The 15,547-nt window shown below is 36.3% G+C and overlaps 1 protein-coding gene across 1 annotated transcript in view; it reads left to right on the forward strand.

The window, feature by feature from the left end:
- Window positions 1–3,130: 3,130 nt before the first annotated feature.
- LOC138697924 (phospholipase A1-like) overlaps window positions 3,131–15,547 on the forward strand; it is a 35,226-nt gene continuing 22,809 nt past the window's right edge. Inside the window, exons 1-2 of the mRNA XM_069823534.1 lie at window positions 3,131–3,320; window positions 11,132–11,294. The gene's annotated coding sequence lies outside the window, so the exon portion shown is untranslated. The remainder of the gene's footprint in view (window positions 3,321–11,131; window positions 11,295–15,547) is intronic.

Here is a 15,547-nt window from a genome sequence, read left to right on the forward strand (position 1 = left end):
GAACTCCGGTCTCACTGCTACAGAAGACTGACTGGCTTGCTGTCCAAAAACTAGCAAGACTACAACTGGCTTTCTTCGAAGGCTGCTCGCTTTTTATAAGTTAAGCCATAATTTCCAGAAACTACGATTTCGAGATCATTCTCGTTACAACAATCAGTTAGCCTGGCTTCCAGCTTCCCCCCTTTTCTTCACACCACACAGCACATGCCCCTGGCAGTAGATGCGTGCGCAACTTCATTTGCCGCGCCCAGCCACCGCCGACCTCGCCCTCCTTCTGCCGGTCGCCAGATCGAATCCCGAAGCAACGAGAAGTTGCCACAATATGTAGAATTTCCATGTGTGTTCATGTCGCTGTAGGTGTGGTTAGCATTTGTGTTGTGTTCTGTAGGCCTATATATGGAAATGTTTTGTAATGATCTGCCTGTCTGTCCTGTGTATAAGTTGTTGCTGGTGTTGCTTGAGTTTGCATACACCTGTGTGGTTGTATTTGTTTGTTTGTGTGTACTATAATATTTAACACGCTAAAGCTATAAAATACATATTCTGAAAAAATAAAGTGGTTTTGTTCAATAGTAAAATAGCTTTGTTCAATATTAAAGTGGCTTTGTTAAATAGTAAAGTGGTTTGTTAAATATATTAAAGTGGTTTTGTTAAAAAGTAAAGTGTTTTTATTCAAAAGTAATGTAGTAATGGGGTTTTGTTTTGTTAAAAAGCAACATGGTTTTGTTCAAAGTAATGTAGTTTTGGTAAAAGCAAGGAGATTTTGTTAAAGGGAACGAGGTTTTCTTTACGGTAACGAGGTTTTATTAAAAGTAATGAGGTTTTATTAAAAGTAACGAGGTTTTATTAAAGGCAGCGTGGTTTTTGGAAAAGTCCTACCAATGTAGTGGTAGTAATAAAGGGGTTCGATAGAAGTACAGATGTAGTAGTGTTAATAGCGGGATTATGATAGACGTAGCGGTGTAGTGGTGGTAATATGGAGGTGGGAGCAAGTTTTTGGTAGGAGTACCGGTGTACTGCTGGTGGTAACAGTGTAATAGTTGTAATGTTGGAGTTGTAGGAGAAGTGAGGTAGCAGTGGTAGTACGATAGTTATCCGGAATAGAGGTAATAGCAGTATAGTGAGATTGTGATGGTATTCAAGTACTAGCAGCAGTAGTAGTGATAATGGTAGTGGTGTTGTTAGTAGTGCTGGTATTGATGGTGGTAATAGTAGTAAGACTGGTGGTAGTAGGGTAGTAGTAGTGGTAGTAGTAATGGACGTAGTAGTAGTAGTAGTAGTAGTAGTAGTAGTAGTAGTAGTAGTAGTAGTAGTAGTAGTAGTGATGGTGGTGGTGGACTGGTAATAGGTGTTTCATCTGTAATAACAATTCTGCACCAATGGTTCCAAAATATACGAGGGAGAGTCAAAAAGTAACCTTAATAATTGTTTTATTAATTGAATATGTGCAAAAAGACTACAAACACTTCATCACTTTTCAACATAGTCCCCACTACATTTAATGCAAGTGTTCCTGTTATACTATGTTGAAAAGTGGTGAACAGTGTTGCTAACTCAGAATTTCATTTACCACTGCACAAACTTAAAACAAAAACAGCTGAACTGTTGATGAAAAACTCTAGATTTTTCTTAACACATCACTTCCAAATTTGAAATACAAACTATACAGTTTTAGGAACTGGAGAATTTTATAAAAATGTAGGCTAAATTATAGAAAGTGTGTATCATTTCGTAGGCTCTATGTTCTATGCAAAATCGTATAGACAATTAAATCTTAATATTTTGCATTCAATATCACCTTACATCGAGCTTTCTATCACCGGCAACTTCTTCCACCCAATCTTTCAACACATTATGTTTTTTCACACATCTCTAAACTTTCGTAGGCTTACGTATGGAGTTTTACGCTGCATATTTCTTCAAAATTGAATGCAGTAGATCAAGAATAATATACTGACACTTCGGAAACAATCACATTCACAATCACACCAGTCCGTTCGAAATCTGATTTCACACTGAGCTAGAGACGTGCCTGCCAACAATGAGTCTACGATGTGGAATTATAAATTAAATAATATATAATATAAGACGACATTAAGATGTATGGATCATATGAGAAGACAAAGAGGAAAGCAGAAAGTAGGAAAGACTGAAGAATGCTGGGTTTCCAGTGAAAGACCTGCCCATGGGCAGAACACATGCATGAATGAATGAATCATAATATAAGTTATCATAAAAGAAAATAATAATTCAGTTCATTATCTACTCTTTATGATTAAACATATCAATTCATTTACAAAAGCAATGCCTACATGATTAGACTAAGAGTTTAACGAATGTGGCATACCTTATTTGTACAACAATGGATGAGGCAGAAAATGGACGTGGTTGTACGAAATCGAGTTAATATGTATAAAACATTGATATTTTATATTCACACAATGAAAAATTGTGATAGTAACATATTAATCTGTGGTTTATGATTAACTAATATTGTTGTCCGCAAGTTCATATAAAAATAATTATAACATCTTTACAGAAAAAAAAACTACCTCTGCCGGACTCATAAAAGAACGCCAAATAAATAGCTAGCCGTTGACGGTAAAATTCTGTAGCTGACCGTAGTCCTGAAAACACCAGATTTAGCTACAAAACCGCTCACTTGGCAACACTGGTGATGAAGTGTTTGTAGTCTTATTGTATACGTACTATACAATAAAACAATTATTAAGGTTACTTTTTTACTCTCCCTCTTACATTGTTATTTAGCTAACTGCCCAAAGAACGTGCTGAATCACCGTCAGTTCCTGTAATAATATTTTCCTGTTCATGATGCCGATTTGTTAGCTTTGTTGTGAATGTCGTCGCTTTGTTATGTTCCCCCCCTCCTCATCGCCCTCAAAATTTTGTTTCCTTTGTTATTGTCATAGCCCTATCGCCAACATATTATCATGTCTGATAAACAACTTTACTTGATAAAGACCGTTTAATGTTGAATAAATTTAATAATGCTGCGGATGACATAGTAAATGGACTGAGGATATTAGCAGATAATATTACCGCTTCAGTAAATAACACAATTATTGCTCAAATTGACGGTCATACTGATTTCGTTTTTCCGGAAATTAGCCTCATGCCACAATCAACGTCGCATGCCGTACACTGCTAGAAATTATCTCTTATTCCGGAACAGGTTCCGAGAAGTGCTGCCCGGAACTAGGCTGTTTCGAGCTGGGGCCGCCTTGGACAACGCCTATTAGACCTGTACCACAGCCAAGGTGCCAGGACGAAATCCCTGCTCTGTTCTATCTTTATACAAGGTATATGAATAGGTACCGTAGTTTCCCCTAACTATGGTCCACGTTTTTCACATTTTTCTCTGTAGGATTCAGTACTATTCATCCAGATTGGTGAAATTTTGGCTTCGGACTCTTGTAAGTATGCATTAAATAATACTGACATGTGTGTTTGAAATTATTTAAGTGTCAAAGAAATAATAAGCATTGGCACATAGTTGTATTCTAAGTTGCCCAACTATAGTCCACTCATATATTCATGCTTGAAAGCATGAATGGACTATAGCTGGAGCTGCAATTATTCGTAAATCAATACACTGAGTTTCTAATTTAAGGATAGAAACATAATCTAGCACAGAAATATTAAAAATAAATGAAAATTACATGGATTCTTTTTATTAGTACACACTGCATAAACACACATAAACAAGTGAAATCTGAAAGTCATTTTCCTGCAATAATGAACAACTACAGTATATTAAAGAACAAAAGTTCGGTATCAAAATAAACTAACACATTCTTACCAAAATAATTCTGCACATAAATCACTGATGATGTTTATATACCACACTGAGAACTACAATCAGTAGGCCTATTCCGATCCTTTTAATCCCTACTTATTTTGTAAGTCTGAAATTGAAAATAGCTCTCTCTTTCTCGAGACGCATTTAGGGTCTTCAATTTGTTTTATTATGTTTTCCTTTCTATAGAATAAAATGTTTTCCATTTCTCGCCACCTCAGTAATTGCCGCTTCTTACCATACATGAAACAACAGCTCCATTGTTCTTCACTTCCAAAACTTTCCCTGGCCACAATTTCTCCTATAAGTAACTACCATATAACTATGTGCCTTTAGATTTCGTCTCTTTTCCACATCTTATTCACTGTCTGTAAATATGGAGAGAACACTGGAAACATCATAACCTGTATCCAATTCAATTTCATCGCTCTCATAGTCACTTACAGGGACGGTTGTTTTCATTCTACCCTGGAGTTTTCGTTTTACCGGACCATCATTCGCGCTAGTACCATTGATGCTGGAACAGCCTGTTTCTTTATTTACTGGACCATAATGTTAAATGGTGTTTTAGAATATACTGAGATACTGTATTTGCAGAAGTAAATAATCACATTGATCATTATTTTATTAAAACAAATATGTATTTCAAAATGAAATACACTATGGTCCACGAAAAATTGTGGTACATAGTTGAGGACTGACTTCTAGCCATGAGGCTAAACATTTTTCACACAAAGTCCTTAACCTCTACGGGCCGTATTCATAGACATTTTTAGCGCGGGTTTCCGGTGGATGATCAGCGTTTATCGTATTCACAAAGCAGTGTTAGCGATAGGATATGATTTGAATTCTGTACTAGTAACCAGTGGATAGCTGGGGCTAGCTTAGTACGCTCGTAGCGCGTGCTGCGAAATGTCTATGAATAGCACCCTACCAGTCTAACTATTACATGAAAGTAAACTCTATATAGCCAGGTTTAATTCTACAATCATACATATATAACTTACCAGTTCTACAGAGGAGAGCTTAATAAAACAAACACAAACTGAATGATTTCGTGTCTTCACACATTCAATACAACGATGCACACTGACGTTGGTAAGCGTCCATATCATTGCCACATGTAATGGTAGTTGAAGCACACTATGGGCAACATAATTCCATTACAGTGGCGCCTCAAATGGCAAACACCGACTCTTGGGGGACTAAGTAATACAGAATGCGTTTTGGACCATAGTTATGGGAATCACGGGGTTAGAGTGGTTCCCAACCTGTGGTGCACGGATTTCTGGTGCTTCTTAAGTGATTTGAAAGAAAACCACCTAATCAAGTTGTTTTCAAATAGTATTTTAACTAAGATTAATTTCATCACGTTTTCTGATTTTTATCAGCTTGCCGAATATTTTTTATCTCGCACAGATATGGGTTCGCCAGAGGGATTTCTCTTGGCTTACAAATCTTGCGTACTTATCCAATATACATAGTTTTTTTTCTTTTTTCAATTCTAAACTTCATCTGTGTTCACTGTTGAAGATAAGACTGAAGCAATGATAAAGAAATTAAATTTGTGGTCTCACCGAGTTCTCAATCGAGAATTCGATTCTTTCCCACTTTCAGTAACTTTCTAGCAACACATCAAGATGAACTACCATCCAATATTTTTGTAAGTATAAAAAACATAATTGATTAATATTAAAATTAAGGGAATATTATCCTTTCTGCAATGGGAGGCAAACCAATTGTATGAAAAATTGTTTACCCATAAAACAGAGGGGGTTGTTAGAATTATCTTCAGGTTCGAGCTTAAAAATCGTGTTTCCTTAAACGTTTCTGTTGCAATCTTGGTTGCTTGCATCACCCATATATCCCATTGTTTCTCGAAATGCAATATATTATTCAATGCCATTTGTACCAGCATGCTTGTGTGAGAATATATTTTCTGCTCTGGTCTTCTTGAAGAACAAATTTAGAAGAAAATTTTACGTTGAAGTAGACTTACAACTTAGAGTATCTGTAATTGAGCCAGATTTAGAAAAGCAATTTCAACCATTCAACTGATAACGATAACCTTATGGAAAGTATAAAAAGTGGTTTAATTTTGCATAGCAAAGCTATCAATCATCCTGGTAATAACCATATGGCAATTCTGAAAACCTGGTTTTATTTTTCACAGGAAAGACATCAATCAACTTGCTAATAACCGTATGGCAAGTCTGAAAAATTGGTTTCATTCTTCACAACAAAGACGTCAATCAACCTGCTAATAACTATATGGCAATTCTGAAAAACTGGTTTCATTTTTCACAGCAAAGAATCAATCAACCTGCTAATAACCATATGGCAATTCTGAAAAATTGCTTTCATTTTTCATCAATCAACCTGCCAATAACCATATGGCAATTCTGAAATATTGCTTCATTTTTCATAGCAAGGACATCAATCATCCCCTACTAACCATATGGCAATTCTGAAAAATTGGTTTCATTTTTCATAGCAAGGACATCAATCATTCCCTACTAACCATATGGAAATTCTGAAAAACTGGTTTCATTTTTCATAGCAAGGACATCAATCATCCCCTACTAACCATATGGAAATTCTGAAAAATTGGTTTCATTTTTCATAGCAAGGACATCAATAATCCCCTACTAGCTATATGGCAATTCTGAAAAACTGGTTTCATTTTTCATAGCAAGGACATCAATCATCCCCTACTAACCATATGGAAATTCTGAAAAATTGGTTTCATTTTTTATAGCAAAGACATCAATCATCCCCTACTAACCATATGGCAATTCTGAAAAATTGGTTTCATTTTTCATAGCAAGGACATCAATCATCCCCTACTAACCATATGGTAATTCTGAAAAAAAACTGGTTTCATTTTTCACAGCAAAGACATCGATCAACCTGCTAATAACGATATGGCAATTCTGAAAAATTGCTTTCATTTTTCATAGCAAGGACATCAATCATCCCCAACTAACAATATGGCAATTCTGAAAAATTGGTTTCATTTTTCATAGGAAGGACATCAATCATCCTCCTAATAACCATATGGCAATTCAGAAGAAAAACTGGTTTCATTTTTCACAACAAAGACATCAACCACCCCACTGATAACTTTATGGGAATTTTAAAAGACTGGTTTCAGTTTTACAACAAAAACATTACATAACGTAAAATAAATTTGTAATTATGTAGTTTTAGAGTAGAGCCTATATTAATAAGCTAAAACTAAAATTTGATATCGCCATCAATTTATTAAGGATGTTTAATTCTCTACATTTCGCAAATGTTTAATGAGTAGAACATGATCACCAGCCTAAATTATATAAAACATTTTGGGGATCCGCCAAATTGAAATATGAGCTGCAAAGGATCCGTGACTCTCAAAAGGTTGGGAGTTAGAGCTTCACGCTTCCGTGTCCACGGCGCTAAAATGAAGTGGTGTGGTCGGCATCTCGCTCCAACCGCCTTTTAACCCCGTGAAACAACCGATACTGAATCTGAGAGGAAATTAAGTGGATCCGAGGGAAATATTGAAGTTTCGTAACGAGAAAAATCCCATGACCCCTAGCTTATCTTAAAATTTGTGGTCAATTGGATGGTCATATGCCAGAGCGGACCAAGTTACAAAATAGAAAATACAGTATTATGAATGTAAATCTGGTCTCACGTTATCATTCTTTCCTGTGACAAAACCAGGGGCGTAGTGTCCATGGATGTGGGAGATGTGTTACATAACATGCGATTTCCTTCAAGGTGACTCTGAATTATGAATTATAATATTGTAACATATAATCGTTTTCGGATAGATCAAGTTTTCCCAGAATGTTTGATTTTGAATTCCCACTATGTTTTAATCACCTTGAACAGAAGGCGCGACCATTAGTAAGAATTATACTGTAACTCTATGGGCACGGCCCGCTTGATGTTTAAAAACACTTCGCAACGTCTCAACGACATCTACCGTCACCCCGGGGAAACTCGTGCAGTGAGCATGCTCGTGACCCCGGGATGTATAGCGTTGTAATACATATTGTCGCATAGTCATGCTTGTGTTATAATATTATTTCCAGTGACATAAAGAATGATGAGTGAGTTATTTGTTCCAAATTTTACTCTTTTCATTTGTGAACACTGAAGACTGTTTTGAAAGTTTAATTGTTTAGTGTTGAAATAAATTATTTAGGTTAAGATCTTTGTGTTACGCGCTTATGGGCTCAAGATATGTATGCTGAAAATATACATCCAAGAGGTCACGCAGTGAGTGAAAGGGAAATTGTTTCGTGTTCAATGTCGCAATGCATCAAATATGGAAACAAATTGTTGTATAATCGACAAATTGAAGGTAAGAAGCTTCCAGACTTTAACGTTCTGTGAAAAAGAAGACGTAATTAAAGCAGGCCCTTCAAAACCAGTACTGAATATCACTACGAACATAAAGTGTGTAAGACATTTTGATATAAAGATTTATGAAAGTGAGTCGTGGCTGTTGAGGTTGTAAGCCTTTAAAAAAACTGTTTTACTGGTCTTGTCTTCTCTTTTCTAATGAAAAGTCCGTTTGAAATACCAATGGCTATGAAGATTTAAATAATATTTATAAGGTAGCCAAGAAACATAACTATTTTTGTAACCATATAATATTTGAAAAAGCGACTAAAAATGTTCGGGGAAACTCCAAGGAGAGCCACCGGCGTAACTCGGTCGGCTAAGGTGCTTGCCGATCCAGAGTTGTAATCGGCCGTGGGTTCGATTCCCGCTTGCGCTGATTACCTGGTTGGGATTTTTCCGAGGTTTTCCCCAATCGTAAGGTAAATGTCAGGTAATCTACGGCGAATCCTCGGCCTCATCTCGCCAAATATCATTTCACTATCACCAACTTCATCAACGCTAAATAGCCTCGTAGTTGATACAGCGTCGTTATGTAACCAAGTAAAAAAACTCCAAGGATAGTAAACGTGAGTTTATTAATTTTATTTTTACTGCATAGTCCTAAACTAAGTTCATTAAAACACTTTTCAGTGTGTCTATTATTTGTCGATGTTTCACTAGGTAAGTAATATACTTGTAAATTTGTATTAGGAGGATATATGCAGTGTATATACTACATGATACAACTGTATTCGGTATATACGCAATGCTGGATACAGATATGGGAAATTCCATTTTCAAACTATATTAACTGGGATACATACCCCAGTCCGAAAACCAGGCTACGCCACTGGACAAAACGGACAGGAATTATCTCTGACCAAAGAAACGTTCTGTCGCAATTTTGTTATTGGTTACTAATGAATGGTACTACTGTCTTTCTCGTGTCAGAATAACCATATGAAAAGCAAAAATGAATTCCACAGAAAATAGCTGAAGTCAAAAGAGTAAGATTCCTTCAATAAAATATGCTGAAAGTGTAGATGAGCTTGGCGATTTCAATTCTGGTTCTTCAAATAATTGTTATGAACCCGGAGAATAAGAATCAGCAACTGAAGGTAGTATATTAATAATTTTATAGTAAACTGAAAGTAATTTTTTTTTTACTTTATAATACAGTTAATTAATTTGACAGAATCAACCACGTTGAAGCAATGCAAGAGCACTCTTCATGAATCGGTTTTGTTTATAGAGCACCTCATAATTAGCGATGAGGCAAAATTCCAAGTAAGGGGAAAGCTGAATCATCACAATTGCCGAATTTTGAGTACTCTCAATCCAAGCACTGTCATTGAACATCAACGTTATTTGCCCAAGTTGCATTTCTTTTGTGTCATGTAATAAAATTTACGGCCTGTTTTTTCTCATGGAGGCTATAGTCACTGATATTATCCTATCTCGATATGCTCCAATCGTGGTTAATGCCGCAAAAGAATGAATATTCTCTATGATATCCTGCACTAGTAAGATGAATCATCCTCCTCCCCCAATAGTGAAGTTCGTGATTATCTCAATCGCGCTCTTTCAAAACGTTGAATAGGACAAGTCGAAAATATCGACAATGCTTTCATGGAATGCCGCTGCGATCTCCTGATTTAATTCCATGGACTTTTCTTGTGGGGTTACAAAAAGGATAGAGTATATTTGCCGCATCTATTGTCAAACTTGTACGAACTCCGAATGTGGGTTGAAGAAACCGCTGCAAGGTGAGACACCTGACATATGTCTGGCAGGAATTGGATCATCGCGTCGATGTTTGCAGCACCACACACGGCTCTCACATCTAGTCACTCTAATGAAATAAAACCTAGGTACCTTGTGCATAATAGGAGTCATCAAACATTCCTAAGGCAAGAGAGTTTGTTTAATGTTTACTAAACTGTCCGAAGACAGGTTTGAACCTCAAAAGTAACAATAATAAGACATCATTCATGAGGCAATTAAGCCAAGAGAAACGGGGTAGGGTGGCCAGTTTCTTTCCCCTCTCCATTACATTTGATTAAAATAATTATTAAAGTGGAACTAACTTTGGGGACACAGGTGTATATAGACGAGATCGCGAAGCAAAGGAAATAAAAAGTAACAGTTACATGTCGGTAATATTAAAACCAAAGTGTGGGAAACACTTGTTACAGTAAACGTTTAAAATTTTTGTTAAAATTAATTGTAAATTGAGGAACTATTTAAAATAAACTGTGTTCTTTCGCGATTACACATTTGGGATTTACGCAGTTAAGGAATGGAGTTCATTGTGAGCAGTTAACGAACAGAGTTCGATGAAGGATTGAAAGGTGGTGTGACCATCTATACAATTTTAAACAAAAATTGTTATTCAGGCTGCCAAATACACTATTTCCATGAAGACAGCACATTTCTGAGTGCCACTGAAATTATTCCTCCAGCATTAATATAGTCGAACGGTGTAAGATTAAGTATTCGTTTACCTTTCACAAAATACTGAAGTGGAGGCGAGTGGAAAAGAAAGAGGCTCAACCTAAAAACAGCCGAACTTTCAGTATTGCTATCTCTAGTTACAAGATACTATAGAATGCAATTTAAACTTGCAGCGGGTGATGAAAAATTAGAGGATCGTAAAATTGACCGAGTTTGATTGCCAGATTTGTAGACAGGCGGAAAATGGGTGCAGGCGAAGCTGTCATTCTCAGCTAATTTACAGGTAATTTCAATCTGTCTATAATAGATTTGGTCGTTGTTATATTATTCTAACTTGAGTTTGTAAGTTTATATTAAAAGAATTGTATACAGAACTACAAACCCTGAAATGTTGAATATGAAATATAATTATAAATAGCTTACGTTGAGAGTTAAATCTACAGAGTTTTCTTGTTTGTCTGAGTCTAGAAGTTTTAATTACAGAAAGAATCCATATAGGCGACATAACATAAAAGTATGGCCAGAGATCTCTCTTCGAGGATCGAAATTCAACAGTCGAAGGCCAACTGTGTTCTACTTCCACGGATGGAATTCAAAAGCGGAAGGACCAGAAATAGAAGAGCTGAAGACAGCCTATTTACGAGCTGTAAGTTCCTACTCATATTATTTATAAATTCAAAGTTCAATATTATTATATTCACTACAGTCTAAAGGAGCCTTTACACTGAGGTAACTTAAAGCAACTTAGTTGTCTATAGCATGCTATTATTTGTTACTACCCGTTTTGTCAAACAGCATTCTGTCAGGAAGCAATCGTTGCAACATGCTACTGACCTCCTTTACATCCCGTGCGATTGATTGCTTCAATTTTTAGCAAGTTTGTGCAGAGATATTGATGCAGAGAGTTGCTTCTGCGGCTTACCTCCTTTACAAAGAGGGAACGTATTCTGAGAAAGATGTGGTGAAAATTTTCGTAAATAGTAATACACCTCGCAATGACTTATTTAGAAGGTAATCGAAGTCCTCTTTACTCGTACGACTAAAACTTCTGAACAGGTAAATGACATCCGTAAGGAGTTTTCCGGTTGTGTCCAAGTCAAGAAAAAAAAAACAGAGAAGCAAAATGCCCACACCGATCACTGTGAACTGACCGGCTCAACCTAAACGCCAACAAACATGTACAGTCGGTGGTAACCAAACATATTTTTGTGCCAATGATCAATGACTTTAGACAAAGAAACAAAATGAACAATTAAGATTGTGCATAAAAACAATAATTGACACTTAACGTTCTCAGTAATTTTCAATATAAAATAATTTACCATACATATAAGAATAAAAAACAAAATACGTAATAATATGCATCTAGTCTTGTTACAATTAACAATAATGTACATTTTCAGTTTAGCAAAAATATACTTTTCTATGTTCAGAAAAATAATATTTGTACTCTGAAAAAACTGAAATATGGTACAGTATTCCTTACTTTTACTATATCACCAAGCGAACAACAGTTTTGTGAATCTAATAGTGCATTTCGTATTATGTCACATCGAATTAAACCCATAATTCGTTTCAAGCACGCTTTTCATTTTTAATGACTGGTGTGTGTGTGTGTGTGTATATATATATATATATATATATATATATATATATATATATATACTAAAATAAATTATTGTTCTTCAACATCTCGCGGCATCAGTCATTTATTTCTGGACTGCTGCAGGCAATTGTTTGAAGGGATATTGGAACATACCAATATCATACATAGGTCGAGAAAGCACAAAATTATGTATGTACACTATCTACCAAAAAGTAAGGGCACTGTTTTTACCCCTTTAGAACGTCGTGGTACCATCTCTTGTTGCTATAACAGCAGCTCCCTGTCAGGCATGCTCTCCACTAGTTTGTGTAGGATATCCACTGGAATGCGTCGCCATTCCTCTTGCAACTTGGCACTCAGTTGGACGCTGGAAGTTGGCCCCATGTTTCGGCGGCTACTATGCAGTGGTATGCAGACAATAATGTTCACCGGTTGGACTGGCCTGCACAGAGTCCTGATCTCAATCCCATTGGGCACCTTTGGGACAAATTGGACGGGCGATTGAGGTCTCGGGAGATGCGGCCAACTTCCATTGTCCAACTGAGTGCCATGTTGCAAGAGGAATGGCGACGCATTCCAGTGGATATCCTACACAAACCAGTGGAGAGCATGCCGACAGGGTGGCTGCTGTTATAGCAACAAGAGGTCGTATCACGAGGTTCTAAAGGGCAAAAAATTTGCCCAATTACTTTTTGGTAGATAGTGTATATTTTGAGTCTAATTTTTAAGTAGAATGTTTCTCTTGATTGTTGTATCCTCCATGCAAAGAAAAGTATTCCACATAAATATTTCATAGCACAGTATTCCTGAAATAATATTCGTTCTTTAGATTATGTATACACATTACATAATTTCCAGGTAATATGTATCTCAATTTGCTGATAGGCTTGTATAATTACCAGGAAATTCTTTAAGTATTGCGTTCAACTCCATGTGATTGGAAGATTTAAATTCTGCCATGTTGAAAATCGCTCATTAAACTGCACTAATTCACTCCAAACGTTAGCACATAATGAAACTGCTTCTCTGCTGTGCATACTGCTGTAATGTAGTTATGAAAATCATCCATCCACAGTTGCGGATATACAGTGAGTTGTTTATGTGAACGGAGTATAGTATACACAGTAGAACTTTAGTGAGATGAGTATATGCATGACTGCACACAACCTTAAATCTATGTTTTGGTACGAACTTCCTACCTTTACTTCGGTGTGAAGCTGCCTCAACATTTTTCTCATCATGAGACAAGCAATTGCTTAAGTTAACTATTACAATGTTTTTGTTAACGTGGCGCACATATGCTATTGGAATATAATTTTAATTGTGCTAATTAAGGAATAGGTAAATTTTCTTTTCGTGTAATGCATAATATTACAGTAAATTAAACTCTTTGTAATTAATTCCTAATTTAAATTTCTCTTATATATTTCAATGCAGTACAGAAATTAACCCACACGTTGTAGTACATATTATTTCTGGATTAAAGAAGAGGATATACATAAAATGTATCACGTTAACGGTGTCACAAATGTGTAAATGGCAAATGAGGGATAGAACATTCATGTCAGACTATGCCATCTTAAGGAAACTATTGAACATGAAAAATCTATAGGACTTATAGGAAGGCACATATGGTTTTCCGCGAAATATCATTAGTCCTACACACCGAGGAGAAATTCTTTTAGATCCTAACAGTATGTGACGTACAATAGCTAGGGAATTTTGAAAATGATAATTGATATCTTTATTAAAAGTCAATACAGTTTTATGTAACTTGTTCCCGGAAAACGACATACAAATATATAAAATGTGTATTACGTTGGTGCATAATTTGGTAGCGATTTTTCATAAGTTTATTAAACACATCAGATACACATAAGAGAGAATTTAATCGTCAATAATATATTCCCCTTCACTATTTACAACAGCCTACTATCGCTGAAGTAGTTTTTCGATTCCATGCCTGTACAAATCGTGTGGTTTTTACTTAAAAGAAGTCAAGCCATGTTCGGAGCGCATTTTCATCCGGAAAGGAAATTCCTCGAAGGTTGTTCAAAAGAGAGCGGAAAATGTGAATATCTGAGAGCGTAAGGTCAGATAAATAAGGTGGATGCGGAATGATTTCCCAATCAAACTCCTGGATACAGTTTTGTGTCAGGTTAGCAGAGTGCGGAAGGGCGTTTTCGTGGAGTAGCATCACTTCACGCAGTCTTGTTGGTCGTTTTTCTTAAATTGCGTGTGCAAGACGACTTAGTTGGTGGCAATAAATGTAGGCAATGATGATTACACCTCGAGGAAGCAATTCGTAGTACAATACACTCTCGTAGTTCCATCAAATTTATAACATTACCTTTTGTGGATGCACGCTAGCCTTTGTACGGGGATTTGCTTTTTCGTTCGGGCTCAACCATTCCTTCCTTTTCCTTATGTTAGCATAAAGACACCATTTCTCGTCACCAGTAATGATATTGGCTAGGAACATTCGATGTTGTTCAAGAGCCAATTGATGACCAGGAAGAAAAGATGCACATATGGCCACCCGCTGATTTTTGTGATTTTGGCTTAGAGCATCCAGTACCCATACATAAGATTTTTTAATCTTGTTCATTGAATGTAAATGTCACACGATGATGGAATGGACACAGTTCACCACATTTGCCAATTCTTGGGTACACTGACGTGGATCATTGTGGATTAACGTGTTTAAACGGTCTTCAACAAACCCCGAAGGTCTTCCTGAACGTGGAGTGTCACTCATGTCAAAATGACCCTCCTTGAAACGAGAAAACCATTTTCTTGCTGTACTCTCCAATATTATTGTCCCCATACACGACGCAAATGTTTCTAGTCGCCTCCGCTGCTTTTACCCTATGTCGGAAATGTTCCACTTTCTCCACTTGACACTCCATTTTCTAGCGTCCACATCTCTACTCACTATCTAAAAAAATGAAAACTTCAATATGTAAACTTAAGCACAACAATTGAACTTCAAATAAAAAATGACAACCGATAAATAAACCTAGAGCAACCGGAGTACCAACACGCGAAGTTCGAATACCTAAAGAAAATCCCAAAAATTTCGACGTAGCAGTGTATATAAATTTCAACAAATATTAAATAAAAAATCGTCAGCTCTAATCAACAATTATGTAAGACGTTCAGAAAATTGATTATTATTATTAAAGAAAGAAAATTTCATCTAAATAAGGAAACTCAGGAAAGGATGCAAGAATACTTGTTGCATTACCACGCTGAATGGAGATACCAATGCGCTGACGCAGATATTGACTGCT

Source organism: Periplaneta americana, chromosome 1 (assembly GCF_040183065.1).
Source record: "Periplaneta americana isolate PAMFEO1 chromosome 1, P.americana_PAMFEO1_priV1, whole genome shotgun sequence".
NCBI classification, from domain to species: domain Eukaryota; kingdom Metazoa; phylum Arthropoda; class Insecta; order Blattodea; family Blattidae; genus Periplaneta; species Periplaneta americana.